This window comes from Arachis ipaensis, chromosome B09 (assembly GCF_000816755.2).
Source record: "Arachis ipaensis cultivar K30076 chromosome B09, Araip1.1, whole genome shotgun sequence".
NCBI lineage: Eukaryota > Viridiplantae > Streptophyta > Magnoliopsida > Fabales > Fabaceae > Arachis > Arachis ipaensis.
Genome location: NC_029793.2, coordinates 31,880,906 through 31,905,431, shown reverse-complemented (window position 1 = coordinate 31,905,431; position 24,526 = coordinate 31,880,906). Strand labels below are relative to the sequence as shown.

General features: G+C 37.7%; 1 pseudogene; it reads left to right on the top strand.

Annotated features, from left to right (window-relative positions):
- Positions 5,540 to 24,526, top strand: part of LOC107615340 — a 72,468-nt pseudogene continuing 53,481 nt past the window's right edge.

Genomic DNA, 24,526 nt, shown 5'->3' with positions numbered 1-24,526 from the left:
TAAGAAGAAGTAGCTAGTGATGGTAGGAGAGTTGAAGACGGTGAGAGCAGAAGGTACAAAAGTACTGTCGCTTGATGTTGAAGCACATGGGCAAGAAGCTAAAGTAGTGGTGTTGTTTGTATGTATTAAGGCTGCATTAGTTTAGCTTGATTTTTTAATATAGCTAGTAAAAACAATATTTTATTTTAATCGAATTGAAACTGTTAAAACTATTTTTGCTTATTCAAGTTTCTATTATCATATGTGTGTATTTGTTGTTAAAACTATTAATCTTATTCTCAATTCTCATCCACCACCACTGAAAGTTCAGATTTACACTAACATTTGCCATACCCAGAAATCATTTGTTGTTTTTGATATAAAAAGTTTACTTTTTTGAGAACTGGGTAGATTTGGGTTCTTTGTTTTGTATGTTACCCATAGTCAAAGATCTGAGCTTTTTGGGTTTGGTCTCTTTGTGTAAAAGGGGTGACTCATGTTAAGGTATTTCAGAGATCTGGAATTTGTAGTTTTGACCTTGTGAATATGAGTCCGTACAAATAGGTAAGAGTTAGAAAGACTATGTACGAATGCTTGTATTACTTAGAATGCTTATGCTTATGTAATAATATCTACTAACACAAGTTAGTTTATGATGTAAGTGCTGAATATTCTATTTCCTTTTTTAGCCTAATTGTGTTGTAATAAGGCATTATGATGCTTGCTCACATTGCTTTTTAGTTAAATGGTATCCATCAATTAAGATTCCAGGGTCTGATATATGCATGATGCTACCTATTAATTAACAAAAAAATTGAATGTTGATGCAATTTGTTTAATGTTTCTTTCTTATCCAAATTTTGTTTGTTTGTTTTGTTACATATATTATAGGCATCAAGGCTTTTTCTAAGAAATGGGTTCTGATCTGAAAGTTGAAATGTCCAAGAAAACTCCTATTTTTATTGTTATCGGTTTAATTAGTTTTAATTTAGGTCTTTTGTGAAATTGTAGCAGTGTAGCACTAATGCTGTCCGTTCCTTTCTTCTAACTGAAATTGTTCTAAGTTATTCTTAGTAATTTATGAGTGTTAAAATAGGTAAAAGTTAATGTTGCATTCTTTTAGAATTAAATTGAATAATTAATATCTAGTTCAACACAAAGTTATCATCATCGGATTATTATATTTTATTAAAATCATATTAAACAACAAGGACTGCTATATGGAATTTGGTTGGGTTAGTGTTAATTATTTGAAGTACAACTAAGAAGTGCAGAAAAATTATAGTCTTCATGCAGACTTTCTTTTTCATTTTTCTGTTGGGATAATTTAATTACTTTCATGCAATTGGGTTCTAAGTTCTTGTATCTTGATGGAGATAACTATGTAGGAAATGCTTTTTTCTTTTATCTTTTTCTTTTCGTTTCTTTTAGGATTAGTATTTGTTAATTGATTATTTTGTTTTCCTAATCTCGAATGTTCTTTACCTTCTCTTAAATTTTTTTTGGCTTTGTTTTGTGTACATGACAAATTTTTCATACTGGTAAAGACAACAGGAGTTGACTAGTTGCTACGGCACCATTTATAACAACTTTGAATGTTCTTTACTTTTTGATAAGAGACTTTATCCGATATTACATGTAATGGATAAATTACACCTTATTTTGATTAGTGTTGTAATGGATATCTAGTTTTTAATGAAACTTTTATGATTTAGATTTATTGAATTTCTCATTCTTAGATTTATTTAGTGATTATCATCATTTTGGGATGTGATTATGATTTTAAAAAAAATTAAATCTCATAAAACAAAATAGGCTATGATCACCATTTAAAAATAGGGTGACCATAGATAAGCTATGGCCACAGTGAAAACTGTGACCATAGATAAGGCTATGGTCACGGTTTTAAGGTAGGATGACCATAGATAAGCTATGGCCACGGTGAAAACCGTGACCATAGATAAGGCTATGGTCATGGTTTTAAGGTGGGATGACCATAGAGGCTATGGTCACGGCGTAAAACTGTGTCCAGAGATAAGGCTATGGCCACGGTTTATGGAGGGGTGACCATAGGGGCAATGGTCACGATTTTAGAGATGGGTGACCATAGAGGCAATGGTCACGGTTAAAACTGTGACCATAGATAAGGCTATGGTCACGGTTTTAAACGGGGTGACCATAGAGTGTGACCATAGAGGCTACGGTCACGGTTTTTACGCGTGGCCATAGATTAACCTATGGTCATGGTAAAAAAACGTGGCCTAAAGTGCCAGAATTTGAACATTAAAACCGTGACCATAGAAATCGTGGCCATAGGTCTTTGGCCACGACAGAATACACCACGGTAAAAAAACCGTGACCATAGGTCAAAAACCATGACCATAGACCTGTGGTCACCCTTTTCACCGTGACCATAGACCTTTTTTTTTGTAGTGTTTGCTAGAAAATTGTGGAGATATAAGGGGATGCGCACTAAAACGGTTAGAATTTGATGTTTTATTGAATGCTTGTACGTTATTGATTTATGCTTGCAGCTATTTCTTATATGAAAACTATTGTATTGGTTTGATAGATGTCGCTGAATTAAGGAGAAGTTATGCCGAATTATCATTTAAATTGTTTAAAATGTGTTTGGTTTGTCAGAAAATGATAATTGTATTTGCCGGGAGATTCTAATTATAGGGGACACTCTGCCAAAATTTGTAAAAAGTTTAATAATTTATGTTATTCGTTGAATTCTAGGGTGTGTGTTTCAATATGATTCCAAGTCATTATCTATGGATGTATGAGAGGGATAACGATGGTCGGGGGGGTTTAAAACCTGAATTCTTTGAGGGGGTTGACGCTTTTGTCACGCATGTCTTCAACATGGAACCGTTTATGTCTAAAGGGGTATCTAGGTGTTTGTGTAAAAAATGTTGGCTGAGTAAGTGGTTAGGACATGTGGACATAACACTTCACCTCTACCGTAACAACTTCAAGGGTGGGTATTGGATGTGGACAGAATACGGAGAAGTGGACGAGTAAAGAATTAACCGATTTGCCTCTAATTTGAATAGGTTCAATTGTCAATCAACGAGCGTTTGGGTGGTGAGAGACGTAAATAGGGATGAAATGACTTAGGAGGCTAACCAAGATAGATACAATAAGATGGTGTGTGATGCAACAGGTGTTACTGAATTGGAAGAGGCTGAAGAAGTGTGATGTGAGAATTAGCGCCGGTCTAGAATTTCAAAAAATAGAATCTCGTTGCAAGCATAGTCTAGACCGAAAAGTGACCCTCAATCAAAGTTTAATTTAAAGATTTGTCACAATACAAAACAATATTTAACCAGGAGTAGAATCACGGGTCGTCTTCTCAAGGAACTAGTAACTATAAGTGCATAAGTTTGGTTGTGAAATCAGGGGTTTCAATAATGAAGCGAACAATTAAGGAATTAAAGAACAATCAAAATTACAATTAATGAATTAATAAAGGAATTAAAGTAAAGCTCAAAATGATGGAATTGTGGTTCAAAACATAAATGGAACCTTGGCTTGGGTTGAGTTAGGGAATCCCTTCCTTGTCATAACCACAACTATGATAATTATAATGGATTAGTCTCACCTAGTCAATCCTTAACATCGAAGAGTAAGTCAAGTGAGCATAATTGTTCTTAATCCACAAATCCTAGCTAACTTACTAATTATCTTAGTGAAAAGCTAGCGTTAGTGGAAATAAGAACAACTAACAATCCAAGAATTATCACTAAATGTCGGACATTATGACTCTAGTATCCCATGTACTCATTTTCCCAAGCCAGGGAGTAGAAATTTACTCCATATTCAAAATTGACATTTCCATAAATACTTGGTGGGCATAATCACAAAATATAGCAAAATTGCACAAATACTTAAAACTATGAACAATCAATGAACAAAGTCAACAATGGCAACTCAAACAAACATATAATAACCACTAAACACCAAATTCATCAACTAAAACTCAAAATTGCAAAAGTATATATGTATTGATAAAGTGAATTAAAATATAAGAAAGTGTAGAACAAGTTGTGTAATTAAAGAGAAAACAAAAAAATACTTACAATGGAAACAAGCTGGAATCCAAGATCAAAATGGAAAATGTAAACTTGTAGTATAAACCCTAATTAAACCCTAAGAATGTTGAGAGAAAACCTAAGAAAAACTAGACTAAAAACTTCCTAAAACTATCTTTAAAAAAATGCCTAAGTGTGTTGTATTATGGTCCTCTTGCTAGCCCTTCCACATATGCTTCAGACCAAGCAGAAATGGGCCAGAAAGCTTTCAAAATCGCGAGCCACGTGACTTTTTAATGAAGTCACGCACTAGTACTTGTGCGTATGCACAGATGTGTGCGTACGCACACTGGCCAATTCTCATTCTATGCGTACGCACGGGAGGTTGTGCGTACGCACACTCAAAAATACTCTTCTTTATTTCTTCATGTTTTCTCCCATTTGTATGCTTCTCTTCCACTCTTATCAAGTCATTCCTACCTATTATACCTAAAATCACTCATCAAAAAAACCATCAAGGCATCAAATGGAATGAAAGTGGAATAAAATTTATTTAAGCATAAAAAAGCATATTTTCACATTTAGACAAAATTTAGAGAGAAAACACCAAAGTATGCTATTCAAGTGAATAAATGTGGGTTTATGTGATGAAATCTATTTAATTCAATCCAAAATTTACCATCAAATATGGATTCATCAAAGTGCCTAACCCGGAAGGGAAGAGGTTTTATCATCTATTAGAATCTGCTATGAAACCTATGTAAGAGGGGTGCATTCATTTGGAGTTATCTACGTGTATTAGAGTGATGAGTATTAAGTCAGAATCAAAGTATACCCAAGAGTATTTTGATAAGTGGGCCACCTTTTTCCACAAACTAGTACCAGTAGGGTTAATTCGCATCTCCCAAAACCACCACGAAGCAAAGAAGCTAGTTTTGAATTAGGTCTAAATGCGATGAAATTGATTGTTGTTTGAATGGTTTTATGTTGTACTACAACACAGATGCAGACCTTAATGAATGTAGATTTGGTAGATCATTGAGGTTTCAAGTCAAGAGAGAATAGATTGGTAAATACTGGTTAAAGAGAATTCCAGTGAAACGAATGCACTACTTGCCCTTAATCCCTAGGTTGAAATGATTGTATGCGTCGATGAGTTCAGCCCCTCACATGACCTAGTATAATAGCAACAAGAAAGATGATGGAATCATAATGCATCTGTCACACAGACAAGCTTGGAAGCATTTTGATCGGCTCCATCCTACATTTGCGAGTGAGTCCAGGAATGTTAGACTAGCTTTATGCTCTGATGGATTCGCACCAAATTCCAATTTCGTCAACGCGTACTCTTGTTGGCCCGTAGCCTATCAGATTATAATCTGAGTCCTGAAATGTGCATGAAGGACCCATGCATCTTCCTAACTTGCATCATACCTGGTCCCAACAATTCAAAGGCCAAAATAGATGTCTTCTTGCAGTCCTTGGTGGCCGAGTTATAGGAGTTGTGGATCCATGGTGTACAAATGTATGATATTTTGACTAAGAAAAACTTCCAACTGCGGACGGTATTTATGTGGACCATCAACTACTATGCATACGGCATGTTCTCAGGTTGGTCCACTCAGGGTAGAATGACATGTCCCAGTTGTATGGAGGATACAAAGGCATTTTGGTTACCGAATGGTGGTAAAAATTCTTGGTTTGATTGCCATATAAGAATCTTCAACATGGATCATCCTTTTTGGTGCAATAAGGACTCGTTCAAATAGAATAAAACTAAACACGAAGAGACACCTGTGAGGTTTGGTGGTAGGCAAGTTTGGCAGCATGTTAGAAGAATCCCATAGATCGTCGATAACGGGGCAGGTCTAAGACCTCCGAGATATGGCAGGGAGCATAATTGGACTAAACAGAGTATATTTTGGGAGTTGCCTTATTGGAAAGACAATTTGATTTGACATTGTCTTAATGTGATACACATTGAAAAAAACATGTTTGATAACATTATGCACACAGTAATGGATGATGAGAGAACAAAGGACAATGATAAGGCTAGGTTAGACTTGATGGATATTTGCAGGCGGCCATATCTAAACTTAAAGAGATTAGACTTGATAACGGGCAGTGGGTTAAACCAAAGGTGGTGTTTGCTCTAACGAAGAAGCAGAGACAAAATATTTGTAAGTGGATTAGAGGATTAAGGTTTCCTAATGGTTATTCCTCTAACTTGGGTGGGTGTGCAAACGTGTCAAAGGGTAGGCTTGCTGGGTTAAAGAGTCATGATTGTCACGTCTTCATGGAGTCGTTGCTTCCTGTCGCGTTCAGAGAACTTCCAACCAACATCTAAAAATTTCTAACAGAAATAAGTGAGTTCTTTAGGTTGTTATGTTCAACCAAACTTAGTATTAATGACTTCACAGTCATGGACAAGAACATTCTCATCATACTTTGTAAGCTAGAGAGGATATTTCCTCCATCTTTTTTTGATGTTATAGAACATTTAGCAGTCCACCTACCGTACGAAGTAATACTATGTGGGCTGGTCCAATTTCGGTGAATGTACCTATTTGAAAGGATGATTAGTTCATTTAACAGATTGAGGGCAATATCTGCAAAGCATTCCTAGCTAAAAAAACTTCCGTATTTTGCTCATTCTATTTTCAATCTCATGTTGAGTTCTGTACAACAATGATTGCAAAGAACGATGAGAGGGGAGAATTCTCGACAAGTGGAACAACATATCCAATCTTTTTGCCAAAAGGAGCTACAATGGGTGCGGACAGTAACTACTGGTTAGAGCAGAAGAAAATCGACACCGCATATCTGCATGTGTTGCTTAACTATGACCAAATTTCACTCTACCTCATGTGGGTTCTTTAAGTCTTTGTAAATATTGCAATTAGTAAGATACTAGTTTCTTAATCTAATTAAAACTTCGTTACCTTATTCTATCATATAGGTTATTCCAAGAGGCAGATCCTAAGACCTCATTGAATAATTTTTCACATTGTTTTAGAGAATATGTTAGTGTGCAACTAACTACTACAATAGATTTGGAATTAGTTGCACTTAGTTGGAGCCCAATGAATAAAGCCACTAGCTACCCAATGTACACTGTTAATGGATATTAGTTTCATACTTTACTATGGTCGATTGGAAAGAAAATAGATAACACCAGAGTTTTGGTTTGTGGGATTCAGGCGGGGGTCATTCTGATTAGTTTAGTTTGTTGCACAATATAATTGAATTAAAGTATTTCTATCGCACTACGTACAATGTGTGCGTGTTTAAATGTGAATGGTATCATCCAAGTTCGCGACAAGGAACACATAACCACAAGGACTCGATATCATGGAAGTTAATATAACCAGGAAATATAGGCACTACGATTATTTTATTCTACCGCAAAATGTACGATGGGTATACTATTTGCCTTATCTGGATTCATGCAAGTCTAGTTGAGTGGTTGTGGTTATGACTAAGTCAAGAGGCCATATCGAGTCTAATGATAGGACAGATGGTTAGGAATCTTACCAAAATGAGGACCCAACTCCTTCGAGAACAGTGGTTGATACCGATGAGCCAATCACCCTTAAGTTTGCTGTTATGGATGATGATATTATTGACCTTGGACTAGATGCCTCCACCAAAAGGATGACAATCTTCAAGAAGAAGACGGAGTCGATAGCGACGAAGAAGAGGAAGACGAGTTCGATGATAATCAGGAAACTACCTCGGAAGAGGAGATTGATAAACCAGAGGAAGAAGATGATGAATTTGATTAGGGTTAATATTAACATAGTTCTATGATATGTATTTCTTTAAGAAACTGTGCGTATTTATAATATATATTTCAATGAACGTAAACATAATGTAATATAGTTAAAATTGTTTCAGATATTTCAGTTACCATTAGTCTGTATTTGTAATTTATATTTTTTGTACTGGGAATTATGTTTAAAGCACTATTTCAATTGTTAATTATCAGGATACATTTGAGATTGATGGAAAAATATAACTAAAATAAAAAAAGATGCTTCCATTGGAATTACCGTCGGAATATTCTGATGGTAACAGCCAAGTCAAATTTTATAAACCTTTCTGTTCCGAGGGTTACCTAAAACTGAAGGTCGATCTCGGATGAGACCTTCTGATAGGGTCGGAGATGTTGTGTCTGACTTGCTGGATCTGGTGGTGCTGCTGATCCTTGATCACCGGAGGGTGGTGGTACGATGAGCGGATAATTTATACCCTTTTTGGCATTATTTTTATATAGTTTTTAGTATGTTTTAGTTACTTTTTATTATATTTTTATTAGTTTTTATTCAGAAATCACATTTTTGGATTTTACTATGAGTTTGTGTTTTTTTCTATAATTTCAGGTATTTTCTGACTGAAATTGAGGGATCTGAGCAAAAATCTGATTCAGAGGCTGAAAAAGGACTGCAGATGCTATTGGATTCTGACCCTCCTGCACCCAAAATGGATTTTCTCGAGCTACAGAAGTCCAATTGGCGCGCTCTCAATTGAGTTGGAAAGTAGACATCCCGGGCTTTCCATCAATATATAATAGTTCATACTTTGTCCGAGATTTGATGGCCCAAACTAGCATCCAAAGTCAGCCTAAAACTTTCTGGCGTAAAACGCCAGAACTGGCACCTTTTTCGGCGTTAAACGCCCATTCTGGCACCCAGGGTGGCGTTTAATGCCAACTTTGGGCATATGAACGTGAAAGCTTGAAAGCTCAGTCCAGGCACACACCAAGTGGGTCCTAGAAGTAGAATTCTGCACTATCTGCACTTAGTTACTCATTTTCTGTAAACCTAAGTTACTAGTCTAGTATAAAAACTACTTTTAGAGATTCATTTTGCAACTCATGACATTTTTACATTTCATATTCTACCTTTGATGGCATGAGTCTCTAAACCCCATAGGTGGGGGTGAGGAGCTCTGCTGTGTTTCAATGGATTAATGCAATTACTACTGTTTTCTATTCAATTACTCTTGATTCTATTCTAAGATACTCACTTGTACTTCAATATGGAGAATATGATGATCTGTGACACTCATCATTATCCTCAACCCTATGAACGCGTGCCTGATAACCACTCCATTCTATCTGAGCTCAACGTTGTCATTGGGCGACAGCTTGAGTGCGTATCTCTTGGGTTTCTAATCTACGGACCAAGTCTGGAGGTTAGAATCTTCATGGTATAGGCTCGAATCAATGGCAGCATTCCTGGGATCCGGAAAGTCTAAACCTTGTCTGTGGTATTCTGAGTAAGATCTGGAAGGGGATGACTGTGATGAGCTTCAAACTCGCGAATGTTGGGTGCAGTGATAATGTGTAAAAGTATAATGGTCCTATTCCGACGCTAGTGAGAACTGACAGATGATTAGCCGTGCGGTGACAGCGCTTGGTATTTTTCATCCGAGAGGATCATACATCCTGCTATGGAAGGAGGCCATGCGTGTTTGGAGAAGAAACAGTAGGAAAGCAGAGATTCAGATGACAGAGCATCTCCAGAACCTCAGCTTGTTCCCTAGAACTGAATCACAAGTACTGTTTATTTCATGTTATTTATTTTCATAAATATAACCACTATTATCATTAATCTCCTGACTAAGATTTACAAAATAATCATAGCTTACTTCAAGCCGACAATCTCTGTGGGATCGACCATTACTCACGTAAGGTATTACTTGGACGACCCAGTGCACTTGCTGGTTAGTTGTGCGGAGTTGTGAGAATTGTAATCACAATTTCGTGCACCAAGTTTTTGGCGCCGTTGCCGGGGATTGTTCGAGTTTGGACAACTGACGGTTTATTTTGTTGCTTAGATTAGGAAAAATTTGTCTTTTTGGTTTAGAGTCACTAACATTGAGTCTTCTATTATTGTTTTTGGTTAAAATTTTAAAATCCTTATTTTATTTTTCTAAACTATTTTCAAAATTTTAAAAAAAAACCAATAACTTCATAATTTAATCTTCTGTTTGAGTTTAGTTTCATATTTTAAGTTTGGTGTCAATTGCATGATTTTATTTTTCTTTCAATTTTTGAATTATATGTTCTTAGTTCTTTATTGATCTTCAAATTGTTCGTGATAATTTTCCTTATTTGATCTTTAAAATTTCTTGTTTGGTGATTGTTGCTGTTTATCTTATACATTTTCGAATTATTAGTGTCCAAAATATAAAAATTTTTAAGTTTGGTGTCCTTTATGTTTCTATTTTCTTAAAACTTTTAAAATTTGTTCTTGGTGTTCATCTTGACATTCAACGTTTTCTTGTTTATTTTCTTGGTTTTGATCTAAAAATTCTAAGTTTGATGTCATTTTATTGTTTTTCTCTTTCCTCACTAAATTTAAAAATATCTTTTCTATTTATTTAATTGAATTTTCAAAAATTTTATTTAAAAATTCAGATTTTTATTTTAAAATTTTTATTTTATCTCATCTTAGTTTTAAAATTTCAAAATTCAAAATCTTTTTCAAAAATTATATCCAAAGTTTTTCAAATTTTTTTTATACTAATTGATTACTTTAATTTTTGAATTTCTTTTTCTTTTTCTTTTAGTTTTCGAAACTTATATTTTATTTTCCAATTATTTTATTTTATCTTATTTTTTTATTTATTCGGCTATTTTCAATTAAATAAAATAAAAATAAAAATATATTTTATTTGCAATTCACATCAATTCCTTTTTCTCCATCATGGACCTAAGTGGAAATGAACAGTCTAGAAGGACTTTGGGGTCATATGCTAACCCCATTACTGCTGCATACGGGAGTAGTATCTGTATACCCCCCATCAGAGCAAGCAGTTTTGAGCTAAATCCTCAGCTTATTATCATGGTGTAGCAAAATTACTAGTATTCTGGTCTTCCATAGGAAGAACCTACTGAGTTTCTGGCACAGTTCTTACAAATTGCTGACACAGTACGTGATAAAGAAGTGGATTAGGATGTCTACAGGTTATTACTGTTTCCATTTGTTGTAAAAGATCAAGCTAAGAGGTGGTTAAATAACCAACCCACAGCAAGCATAAGAACATGGAAACAGTTATCAAACAAATTCCTGAATCAATATTACCCTCCAAAGAGGATGACACAGCTAAGGCTTTAAACATCCAAGGCTTTAAACAAGAGGATGATGAATCCCTTTATAATTCTTGGGAGAGGTACAGAGGGATGATAAGGAAATGCCCCTCTGAAATATTTTCAAAGTGGGTGAAGTTAGACATCTTTTACTATGGGCTTACAGAAAAAGCTCAAATATCTCTAGATCAGTCAACTGATGGATCTATATATATGAGAAAGACAATTGAAGAGGCTCAAGAGCTCATTGATACAGTTGCTAGAAATCAGCATCTGTACTTGAGTAGTGAGTCCTCCTTGAAAGAAGAGGCTAAAGCAGTATCCACTAAACTTAGTCCTCAAGAACAAGTTGCTGAACTCAATCAGCAATTGCTTATCATAACAAAATAATTCACAGAATTCAAAGAGATGCTCCAACACACTAAAAATGCTAACCAAAATATGGAAGCACAATTGGATCAGACAAGACAGCAGCTATCTAAACAGACAACAGAAGAATGCCAAGCTGTTCAATTAAGGAGTGGGAAAACACTGAATGTATCAATCCAAGGTAGCAGGAAGCCAAGAAAGGAACAACTAACAAAGGATAACCAAACCACTGTCCAAAATCCCTCTGAGGACAGTAAGAGCCCAGAGAGGAATGAATCTGGCATTCAAACGCTAGAAAATGGTGAAAAAATAGCGTTAAACGCCCAAGGGATAGCCAATTCTGGCGTTCAAATGCCACAAAGGGGTCAGACACTTGCAAGTGCTGATAACAACCCCCCTAAGCAGGCTTCTCCAACCACTTCTGTAGGAAATAAATCTGCAGCAACCAAGGTTGAAGAATATAAAGCCAAGATGCCTTATCCTCAGAAACTCCACCAAGCAGAACAGGATAAACAATTTTCCCACTTTGCAGACTACCTCAGGACTCTTGAAATAAAGATTCCGTTTGCAGAGGCACTTGAGCAAATACCCTCTTATGCTAAGTTCATGAAAGAGATCTTAAGCCATAAGAAGGATCGGAGAGAAACTAAAAAAGTTTTCCTCACTGAAGAATGCAGTGCAGTCATTCTGAAAAGCTTACCAGAGAAGCTTAAGGATCCCAAAAGTTTTATGATACCATGCACATTAGAGGATGCTTGTACCAAGACAGCTCTGTGTGACCTTGGGGCAAGTATCAACCTAATACCTGCATCTACTATCAAAAAGCTTGGTTTGACTGATGAAGTTAAACCAACCCGGATATGCCTCCAACTTGCTGATGGCTCCATCAAAATCCCATCAGGCATAATTGAGGACATGATTGTCAAGGTTGGGCCATTTGCCTTTCCTACTGACTTTGTAGTGCTGAAAATGGAGGAGCACAAGAGTGCAACTCTCATTCTAGGAAGACCTTTCCTAGCAACTGGACGAACCCTCATTGACGTCCAAAGAGGAGAGATAACTCTGAGAGTCAATGAGAATGAGTTTAAGTTGAATGCTGTCAAAGCTATGCAGCATCTAGACACACCAAAAGACTTTCTGAGCGCAAATGTTATTGACTCCTTGGTGGAAGAGATCAATATGACTGAGAGTCTCAAATCAGAACTAGAGAACATTTTTAAAGATGTTCAGCCTGATCTGGAGGAACCAGAGAGAATAGAAGAACCTCTAAAAATTCCTCAGGAAGAGGATAAGCCTCATAAACCTGAGCTCAAACCACTACCACCATCCCTGGAATATGCATTTCTGGGAGAAGGTGACACTTTTCCAGTAATCATAAGCTCTGCTTTAAATCCACAGGAAGAGAAAGCACTAATTCAGGTGCTAAGGACACACAAGACAACTCTTGGGTGGTCCATAAGTGATCTTAAGGGTACTAGCCCAGCAAGATGCATGCACAAGATCCTATTGGAGGATGATGCTAAGCCAGTGGTTCAACCATATAGGCGGTTAAATCCAGCCATGAAGGAGGTGGTGCAGAAAGAGGTCACTAAATTACTAGAGGCTGGAATTATTTATCCTATTTCTGATAGCCCCTAGGTGAGCCCTGTCCAAGTTGTCCCCAAGAAGGAAGGCATGACAATGGTTCATAATGAAAAAAATGAACTGGTTCCTACAAGAACAGTTACAGGGTGGCGTATGTGTATTGACTACAGAAGACTCAATACAGCCACCAGAAAGGATCATTTTCCTTTACCATTCATAGACCAGATGCTAGAGAGACTAGCAGGTCATGAATACTACTGCTTTTTGGATGACTATTCAGGTTATAACCAAATTGCAGTAGATCCTCAGGACCAAGAGAAAACGGCATTCACATGTCCTTCTGGAGTATTTGCCTACAGAAGGATGCCATTTGGTCTGTGTAATGCACCTGCAACCTTTTAGAGGTGCATGCTCTCTATCTTCTCTGATATGGTAGAGAAATTTCTGGAAGTCTTCATGGATGACTTCTCAGTATTTGGAGACTCATTCAGCTCCTGTCTTGACCATCTAGCACTTGTTCTAAAAAGGTGCCAAGAGACTAACCTGGTTTTAAACTGGGAAAAATGTCACTTTATGGTGACTGAAGAAATTGTCCTTGGGCACAAAATTTCAAACAAGGGAATAGAGGTGGATCAAGCTAAGGTAGAGGTAATTGAAAAATTACCACCACCTACCAATGTTAAAGCAATCAGAAGCTTTTTGGGGCATGCAGGATTCTATAGGAGGTTTATAAAGGATTTTTCAAAAATTACAAAACCTCTGAGCAATCTGCTAGCTGTTGACATGCCATTTGTCTTTGACACAGAGTGTATGCAGGCGTTTGAAACTCTGAAAGCTAAGCTGGTCACAGCACCAGTTATTTCTGCACCAGAATGGACATTACCATTTGAACTAATGTGTGATGCCAGTGACCATGGCATTGGTGCAGTGTTGGGACAGAGGCATAACAAGCTTCTGCATGTCATTTATTATGCTAGCCGTATTTTAAATGATGCACAGAAAAATTACACAACCACAGAAAAGGAGTTGCTTGCAGTGGTCTATGCCATTGACAAGTTCAGATCTTATTTAGTAGGATCAAAAGTGATTGTGTACACTGACCATGCTGCTCTAAAATATCTCTTCACAAAGCAGGATTCAAAACCCAGACTCATAAGATGGGTGTTGCTTCTGTAAGAGTTTGATATAGAAATAAGAGACAAAAAAGGGACAGAGAACCAAGTAGCAGATCACCTGTCCCGGATAGAACCAGTAGCAGGAGCATCCCTCCCTCCTACTGAGATCTCTGAAACCTTCTCAGATGAGCAACTCTTTGCCATTCAGGAAGTACCATGGTTTGCAGACATTGCAAACTATAAAGCTGTGAGATTCATACCCAAAGAGTACAGCAAGGTGCAAACGAAAAAATTGATTTCTGATGCAAAATACTACTTGTGGGACGAACCATACCTCTTTAAGAGGTGCGCAGACAGAATGATCCGTAGATGTGTGCCCAGAGAAGAGGCACAAAAGATCCTATGGCATTGCCATGGATCACAATATGGAGGACATTTCGGAGGTGAGCGAACATCCACCAAGGTTCTCCAGTGTGGCTTCTACTGGCCTACTCTCTATAGAGACTCCCGAGAGTTTGTACGTAACTGTGACAGTTACCAGAGAGCTGGTAATCTACCTCACGGTTATGCCATGCCTCAACAAGGGATCTTAGAGATTGAGTTATTTGATGTATGGGGTATTGACTTCATGGGGCCTTTCCCACCTTCATACTCAAACACTTATATTCTGGTGGCAGTAGATTATGTATCTAAATGGGTAGAGACAATTGTAACACCCACTAATGATACTAAGACAGTGATGAAGTTCCTCTAGAAGCATATCTTCAGCAGGTTCGGTGTCCCTAGGATACTGATCAGCGATGGAAGAACTCATTTCTGCAATAAACAGCCTGACTCTGCTCTGGTACGATATGGAATCAACCATAAAGTGGCAACTCCATATCATCCCCAGACAAATGGGCAGGCTGAAGTCTCAAATAGAGAACTAAAGCGAATCCTGGAGCGGACTGTAAATGCCCGTAGAAAGGATTAGGCAAGAGGTCTCAATGATGCTCTGTGGGCATATAGAACAGCATTCAAGACTCCTATAGGGACTTCTCCATACCAGCTTGTGTATGGAAAAGCCTGTCATCTGCCAGTGAAACTGGAACACAAGGCCTACTGGGCAACCAGGTTCCTAAACCTTGATACTAAGGTAGCTGGAGAGAGGCGATTACTCCACTTGAATGAGCTGGAAGAATTCAGACTCAATGCTTTCGAAAATGCCAAAATTTATAAGGAGAAAGAAAAAATATGGCATGATAAAAGGCTATCATCTAGAGTCTTTGAGACAGGACAGAAGGTCTCGTTGTTTAACTCTAGGCTTAGATTGTTCCTCGGGAAATTGAAATCCCGGTGAAGGGGCCCATATGTGATTACAAGTGTGTCACCATATGGCTATGTAGAACTTCAAGATATTGATTTTGAAAAAAAGTTCATTGTTAATGGACAAAGAATCAAACATTATCTTGAAGGCAATGTTGAGCAAGAATGCTCAAAGCTAAGACTAAGTTAAAAGCTCAGTAAAGTCCAGCTAAAGACAGTAAAGAAGCGGTTGCTGGGAGGCAACCCAGCCATTATCAATAATTAGATGTTTGTAACAGTTAGATAAGTCTTTTTAATTTTGTTTTCCTTTTTAATTAATATATTTTCAGTGAAAAAGTTAGGAAAATGGAGATTCAAGACATAAAACAGAGAAATCACAGAGGAAAGGAGCTCACTGGTGTAAAAATGCTAGTAAAGAGGCAATATGGGCGTTAAACGCCAGTAAAGGTATCATTCTGGGTGTTAAACGCCAGAATAGGCAGCATTCTGGGCGTTTAACGCCAGAATTGGCAACATTCTGGGCGTTCAGAAAAACGCCCAGTGAAGAAGGATTTCTGGCATTTAACGCCAGCCAGGTACCCTGGCTGGGCGTTAAACACCCAAAATGGCCACCAGATGGGCGTTAAACGCCAAAATGGATATCATTATGGGCGTTTAACGCCAGAACAGATAGGGGAGAGGTAATTTCGTTTTCAATCCAATTTTTTTCGAATTTTCTTGTTTTAATTCAAAATTTTATGCATCTAAACATTACAAACATTCAATTTCTAACTTCCATTAACATAAATTCATAATCTTATAAATTCCTTTTAATTCTCCTTCAAATTCTTTTCAAATATTTTTCAAAAACTCATTTAACTTCCCAATTTCTTTTCAAATCTTTTCAATTCATTCATATTATCTTTTATTTCTTAGATACATAAACAAAAATTCAGATTTAACTTCCTCATATCTTCTAAGAAAGAAAACAATCCAAAACCATAATGGATGCATGAGAGGTTCTGCACCAAAGAACATGCAGAACATTACTTCAAAATAGTGTGTAGAAGATCAGTGATCCCAAAAATCAAGTTCGATCTGAAAGAAGATGAATATCTGGAGATCCAAGAGCAGATTCGAAACAGAGGCTGGGAAATCCTAGCTAATCCTGAGATGAATGTGGGAAGAAACATGGTCCAGGAATTCTATGCAAACCTGTGGCTGACAGATAAGCAAAGAATGGAGGGAACTTCCTTCCACACTTTTCGAACCATGGTCAGAGGGAGGATTATCTACTTCCATCTTGACAAAGTGAGAGAAGTCCTCAAACTTCCTCAACTGTAGGATGATCCAGAATCCTTTAACAGGAGAATGGCTAAAGATAAAAGGTTTGATCAAGTTCTAGAGGACATATGCCTCCCTAGAACCAAGTGAATAACCAATTCAAAAGGTATCCCAAATCAACTGAAGAGAGGAGACCTTAAGCCAGTTGCTAGGGGCTGGCTGGATTTCATTAGGTGATCCATACTTCCCACCAATAACCGCTCTGAAGTCACTGTCAAAAGAGCAGTGATGATCCACTGTATTATGCTGGGAAAAGAAGTGAAGGTCCATCAATTAATTCCTTGTGAAATTTACACAATTGCAAACAAGGAATCCACTGAAGCCAAATTGGCCTACCCAAGCTTGATCAGTCTGTTATGTAAAGATGTGGGAGTACAAATAGGTGTTGATGAGTATATCCCAGTCGAACACTCAATCACCAAAAGGGTGGTGGATGGACCTCAAGTTCAAGACAACCTCATCAAAAGGAGGGAACATGAGCTCCTCCCAGAAATTCCTCAATTTGACTATTGGGCCTGCTTAGAAGCATCTATCAACAAGCTGCAAGAATCTATGGATCAACTCAAAGAAGAGCAGCAGAATCAGAACAGCATGCTCTGCAAACTGCTCAGAGAACAAGAGAAGCAAGGGCGTGAGATACAGGAGCTAAAGTGCCAGAAGCTGTCCCTTGAAGAGCTAGGCATCCTACAAATTGAAGGAGCACTTGCCTCTTCAAATGCAGGTTGTTGAGTCCTAACTCTGTGATAACTTTTGTTATTAGAGATCTATTTTAAGAGTCACATGAGCATTAGTATTAGAGTCATTTATTTTTATGTCTTTAATTTCCTTTCTTTTATTATTATCTGTCTGCTTTTATGTTTATTTTATATCTTATTTTTATTTCATGATCAATAAAATTTAGAGTCCATGTCTTAAGGCTATGAATAAATTCCATGAATTACTCACCTTTCTTAAATAAAAAAATGTTTTTAATTACAAAAGAATAAGAAGTGCATGATTTCAGATTTTATCTTGAAGCTATCTTAATTATTTTGATGTGGTGGCAATATTTTCTGTTTTCTGAATGAATGCTTGAACAGTGCATATTTTTGATATTGTTATTTATGAATGTTAAAATTGTTGGCTCTTGAAAGAATAAAGAAAAAGAAAAATGTTATTGATAATCTGAAAAATCATAAAAGTGATTCTTGAAGCAAGAAAAAGCAGTGAATAGACAAAGCTTGTTCAAAAAAAAGAGAGAGAAAGAAAAAGAAAAAAAGCAAGCAGAAAAAGCCAATAGCCCTTTAAACCAAAAGGCAAGGGTAAAAAGGATCCAAGGTTTTGAGCATTAATGGATAGGAGGGCCCACAAGAATAAAATCCTGGCCTAAGCGGCTAAATCAAGCTGTCCCTAACCATGTGCTTGTGGCGTGAAGGTGTCAAGTGAAAAGCTTGAGACTGAGCGGTTATAGTCGTGGTCCAAAGTAAAAAGAGTGTGCTTAAGAGCTCTGGGCACCTCTAACTGGGGACTCTAGCAAAGCTGAGTCACAATCTGAAAAGGTTCACCCAGTCATGTGTCTGTGGCATTTATGTATCCGGTGGTAATACTGGAAAACAAAATGCTTAGGGTCATGGCCAAGACTCATACAGTAGCTGTGTTCAAGAATCAACATATTGAACTAAGAGAATCAATAACACTATATGAATTCTGAGTTCCTATAGATGCCAATCATTCTGTACTTCAAAGGATAAAGTGAGATGCCAAAACTGTTCAGAAGCAAAAAGGGTACAAGTCCCGCTCATCTAATTGAAGCTAATCTTCATTGATAAGTTCGGAATTTATTGTATATTCTCTTCTTTTTATCCTATTTTTTTTAGTTGCTTGGGGACAATCAACAATTTAAGTTTGGTGTTGTGATGAGCGGATAATTTATACCCTTTTTGGCATTGTTTTTATATAGTTTTTAGTATGTTTTAGTTACTTTTTATTATATTTTAATTAGTTTTTATTCAAAAATCACATTTCTGGACTTTACTATGAGTTTGTGTGTTTTTCTGTAATTTCAGGTATTTTCTGACTGAAATTGAGGGATCTGAGCAAAAATCTGATTCAGAGGCTGAAAAAGGACTGCAGATGCTATTGGATTCTGATGCTCTTTCACTTGAGATGGATTTTCTCGAGCTACAAAAGTCCAATTGGCGCGCTTTTAATTGCGTTGGAAAGTAGACATCCTGGGCTTTCCAGAAATATATAATAGGTTATACTTTGCCCGAGATTTGATGGCCCAAACTAGCGTCCAAATCAGCCTAAAACTTTCTGGCGTAAAACGCCAGAACTGGCACCTTTTTCGGCATTAAACGCCCATTCTGGCACCCAGGGTGGTGTTTAACGCCAACTTTGGGCATATGAACGTGAAAGCTTGAAAGCTCAGCCCAGGCACGCACCAAGTGGGTCCCAGAAGTGGAATTCTGTACTATCTGCACTTAGTTACTCATTTTCTATAAACCTAAGTTACTATTCTAGTATAAAAACTACTTTTAGAGATTCATTTTACAACTCATGACATTTTTACATTTCATATTGTACCTTTGACGGCATGAGTCTCTAAACCCCATAGGTGGGGGTGAGGAGCTCTGCTGTGTTTCAATGGATTAATGCAATTACTACTGTTTTCTATTCAATTACTTTTAGAGATTCATTTTACAACTCATGACATTTTTACATTTCATATTGTACCTTTGACGGCATGAGTCTCTAAACCCCATAGGTGGGGGTGAGGAGCTCTGCTGTGTTTCAATGGATTAATGCAATTACTACTGTTTTCTATTCAATTACGCTTAATTCTATTCTAAGATACTCACTCGTACTTCAATATGGAGAATATGATGATCCGTGACACTCATCATTATCCTCAACCCTATGAACGCGTGCTTGACAACCACTTCGTTCTATCTGAGCTCAACGTAGTCATTGGGCGACAGCTTGAGTGTGTATCTCTTGGGTTTCTAAACCATGGACCGAGTTCGGAGGTTAGAACCTTCGTGGTATATGCTAGAATCAATGGCAGCATTCCTGGGATCCGGAAAGTCTAAACCTTGCCTGTGGTATTCCAAGTAGGATCTGGAAAGGGATGACTATGACGAGCTTCAAACTCGTGAATCTTGGGCGCAGTGACAGTGTGCAAAAGGATAATGGTCCTATTCCGATGCTAGTGAGAACCGACAGATGATTAGCCGTGCGGTGACAGCACTTGGTATTTTTCATCCGAGAGGATCATACAGCTTGCTATGGAAGGAGGCCATGCGTGTTTGGAGAAGAAGACAGTAGGAAAGCAAAGATTCAGAAGATAGAGTATCTCCAGAACCTCAGCCTGTTCCCCATTACTGAATCACAAGTACTGTTTATTTCATGTTATTTATTTTCATAAATATAACCACTATTATCATTAATCTCCTGACTAAGATTTACAAAATAACCATAGCTTGCTTCAAGCCGACAATCTTCGTGGGATCGACCCTTACTCATGTAAGGTATTACTTGGACGACCCAGTGCACTTGCTGGTTAGTTGTGCGGAGTTGTAAGAAGTGTAATCACAATTTCGTGCACCATGGTACTTGCAAGAGACTCCGACACTTAAGTTAGCACGTGCTTTAGGCAGATTTTTTATGTAGAATCAGAGTATGAGTTATACTTGGGGGCTCTAGTGTATTTATAGTAGTGTAGAGTGACCCTTCTTGAGATAAGTTAGTTATCTTATCTTATCTTTTGGGCGAGGTCTCCTATCTTTTAGGCCAGCCGCCTTTAGAGCGGGCTGTATCCTCCTGTTTGGGCCTACTTGGGCCTCTATGGCAGTTTGGCCGAGCTCTTTGGGAAGAGTTTGGTGATGACCAATCTAGAAAGAGGTCGGTCACTTTGTCTTCGTCCAACCCGGACTGTATAGCTCGGTCCAGGGTATGAACAGTGCCCCTGCTTGAGCTTTGATCTTCCTTTGAGGTCGTGTTTTCTAAACTTCGACCGCTTTTGAGGAAGTCGTGCTCAAGCAACTTTGACTGGAGTTGCTTCTCCTCGTTCGAGTCTAATATCGCCTTTTTTAACGCGAGGCGTTTTCAGCTTCTTTTTAATTGCGGCGTCCCTTTGGGGTGCATTTTAATTTTTCTTGGAATGCGCAATTGTTTTTAAAGCTCATTGATTAGGTTTTTAACCCTTTACCGTTTCGTTTTCCCTCTTTGAAAAAAGGATTTGAACTTTAGCTCTTTTCTTCTACTCCCTTTCCTTTCTTCTGAAGAGAACCTTCTTTTCTTGACTATCACTTTTGTCCCAAGCTTTTCTCCTTTGTGCGTTTCGTTTGTTCGGCAAAAAGAGGCTTCCTTTCTGTTTGCCCCATAACCCAAGATTGTAACTTTTTTTATTGTTCGGGGTTTTTCCTTTCAGTAGCGATTGTTCGTGCATTCGTCTCTCTTCCTTCTTCTTCTTTTCCAGGTTAGTTCTTTTATTTTGAAGTTCTTTGCATTACTTTTCAATTCTACCGATGATGATTTCTGCGTGTGTTATTTCTTTTTTCACAAAGTTTTTATTGTTGCTGAGCTTTTTGTAGTGAAAGGACGAAGCTTTCTTTGTCTATCATTGTATGCTCTTGTTCCTTTGCAAGTCACAATCTTTTTACTTCTCTGTTGTTGATATTTGGGCTTTTGTTTGTTTCCTTGTGCTTTTCTTCTATTTGAGAGGGTTAGGGTTTGTTTCTCTATCTGTGCTCTGTACTTGTTGCCTCTAAAGGATGCCCCTGGACTTCTGGTGCTTGATCTCTTTTTCTTTATGTAAATCCTGGGGTGTCCTTTTATTGCTATAGTTGTTATTTGTTGGCTGTTTCTTTTTTAGCTTCTGTCCGAGTTGTTCCGTAGTGACCCTGGTGCACGAAATTGTGATCCCTGGTAATGGCTCTAAAGACTTGGTGCTCTAATCTTAATTCAGAATTTGTCACAACTTCAATACAACTAACCAGCAAGTGCACTGGGTCGTCCAAGTAATAAAACCTTAGGTGAGTAAGGGTCGATCCCACGGAGATTGTTGGTATGAAGCAAGCTATGGTCATCTTGTAAATCTCAGTCAGGCGAATATTAAATGGTTATGGAGTTTTCGAACAATAATAGTAAATAAAACATAAAATAGGATAGAGATACTTATGTAATTCATTGGTTAGAATTTCAGATAAGCGTATAGAGATGCTTTCGTTCCTCTGAACCTCTGCTTTCCTGCTGTCTTCATCCAATCAGTCCTACTCCTTTCTATGGCAAGCTGTATGTTAGGCATCACCGTTGTCAATGGCTACATCCTGTCCTCTCAGTGAAAATGGTCCAATGCGCTATCACTGCATAGCTAATCATCTGTCGGTTCTCGATCACACTGGAATAGGATCCATTGATCCTTTTGCGTCTGTCACTACGCCCAGCACTCGCGAGTTTGAAGCTCGTCACAGCCATCCCTTCCCAGATCCTACTCGGAATACCATAGACAAGGTCCAAACGTGATCAAAGGATCAAAAGATAATCCAAAGATCATCCCAAGATGTAAATATAATAGTAAAAAGTCCTATTTATGCTAAACTAGTTACTAGGGTTTACAGAAGTAAGTAATTGATGCATAAATCCACTTATGGGGCTCACTTGGTGTGTGCTTGGGCTGAGCTTGAAGTTTACACGTGCAGAGGCTTCTTTTGGAGTTGAACGCCAAGTTGTAATGTGTTTTTGGCGTTCAACTCTGGTTCGTGACGTGTTTCTGGCGTTTAACTCCAGACTACAGCGTAGAACTGGCAATCAACGCCCTTTTGCATCGTCTAAACTCGGAAAAAGTATGGACTATTATATATTGCTGGAAAGCCCTGGATGTCTACTTTCCAACGCCATTGAGAGCGCGCTATTTGGAGTTTTGTAGCTCCAGAAAATCTACTTTGAGTGCAGGGAGGTCAGAATCCAACAGCATCAGCAGGCCTTCTTCAACCTCTGAATCTGATTTTTGCTCAAGTCCCTCAATTTCAGCCAGAAAATACTTGAAATCACAGAAAAACACACAAACTCATAGTAAAGTCTAGAAATGTGAATTTAACATAAAAACTAATAAAAACATCCCTAAAAGTAACTAGCTCCTACTAAAAACATACTAAAAATAATGCCAAAAAGCGTATAAATTATCCGCTCATCACAACACCAAACTTAAATTGTTGCTTGACCCCAAGCAACTAAAAATCAAATAGGATAAAAAGAAGAGAATATACTATAAATTCCAAAATATCAATGAAACATAGCTCCAATCAGATGAGCGGGACTTGTAGCTTTTTGCCTCTTGAATAGTTTTGGCATCTCACTTTATCCAGAATGATTGGCATCTATAGGAACTTAGAGTTCAGATAGTGTTATTGATTCTCCTAGTTCAGTATGTTGATTTTTGAACACAGCTACTTTATGAGTCTTGGCCGTGGCCCTAAGCACTTTGTTTTCCAGTATTACCACCGGATACATAAATGGCACAGACACATAACTGGGTGAACCTTTTCAGATTGTGACTCAGCTTTGCTAAAGTCCCCAATTAGAGGTGTCCAGGGTTCTTAAGCACACTCTTCTTTTGCTTTGGACCTTGACTTTAACCGCTCAGTCTCAAGTTTTCACTTGACACCTTCACGCCACAAGCACATGGTTAGGGACAGCTTGGTTTAGCTGCTTAGGCCAGGATTTTATTCCTTTAGGCCCTCATATCCACTGATGCTCAAAGCCTTGGATCCTTTTTATTTACCCTTGCCTTTTGGTTTTAAGGGCAACTGGCTTTTTGCTCTTGCCTTTTGGTTTAAAGAGCTTTTGGCTTTTTTTGCTTGCTTTTTCTTTCTCTTTCTCTTTTTTTTCTGCAAGCTTTTGTATTCACTGCTTTTTCTTGCTTTAAGAATCATTTTTATGATTTTTCAGATTATCAAATAATATTTCTCCTGTTCATCATTCTTTCAAGAGCCAACATATTTAACATTCTTAAACGACAACTTGAAAAGACATATGCACTGTTCAAGCATGCATTCAGAAAACAAAAAGTGTTGCCACCACATCAAAATAATTAAACTAGTTTCAAGGATGAATTCGAAATCATGTACTTCTTGTTCTTTTGTTTTTAAAACATTTTTCATTTAAGAGAGGTGATGGATTCATATTCACTACTTTAAGGCATAGACACTTAGACACTAATGATCATGTAATAAAGACACAAACATAGATAAACATTTAACATGAGAAAACGAAAAACAGAAAATTTGAGAACAAGGAATGAGTCCACCTTAGTGAATGTGGCATTTTCTTCTTGAGGTACCAATGATGTCCTTGAGCTCTTCTATGTCTCTTCGTTGTCTTTGTTGCTCCTCCCTCATAGCTCTTTGATCTTCTCTAATTTCATGGAGGATGATTGAGTGCTCTTAATGTTCCACCCTTAGTTGTCCCATGTTGGAACTCAGTTCTCCTAGGGAGGTGTTGATTTGCTCCCAAAAGTTCTGTGGAGAAAAGTGCATCCCTTGAGGCATCTCAGGGATTTCTTGGTGATGAGCTTCTTTATGCGTCTCTTGAGATCCATGAATAGGCTCTCTTGTTTGCTCCATCATTTTCTTAGTGATGGGCTTGTCCTCATCAATGAGGATATCTCCCTCTATGTCAATCCCAGCTGAATTGCATAGATGGCAAATGAGGTGGGGAAAAGCTAACCTTGCCATAGT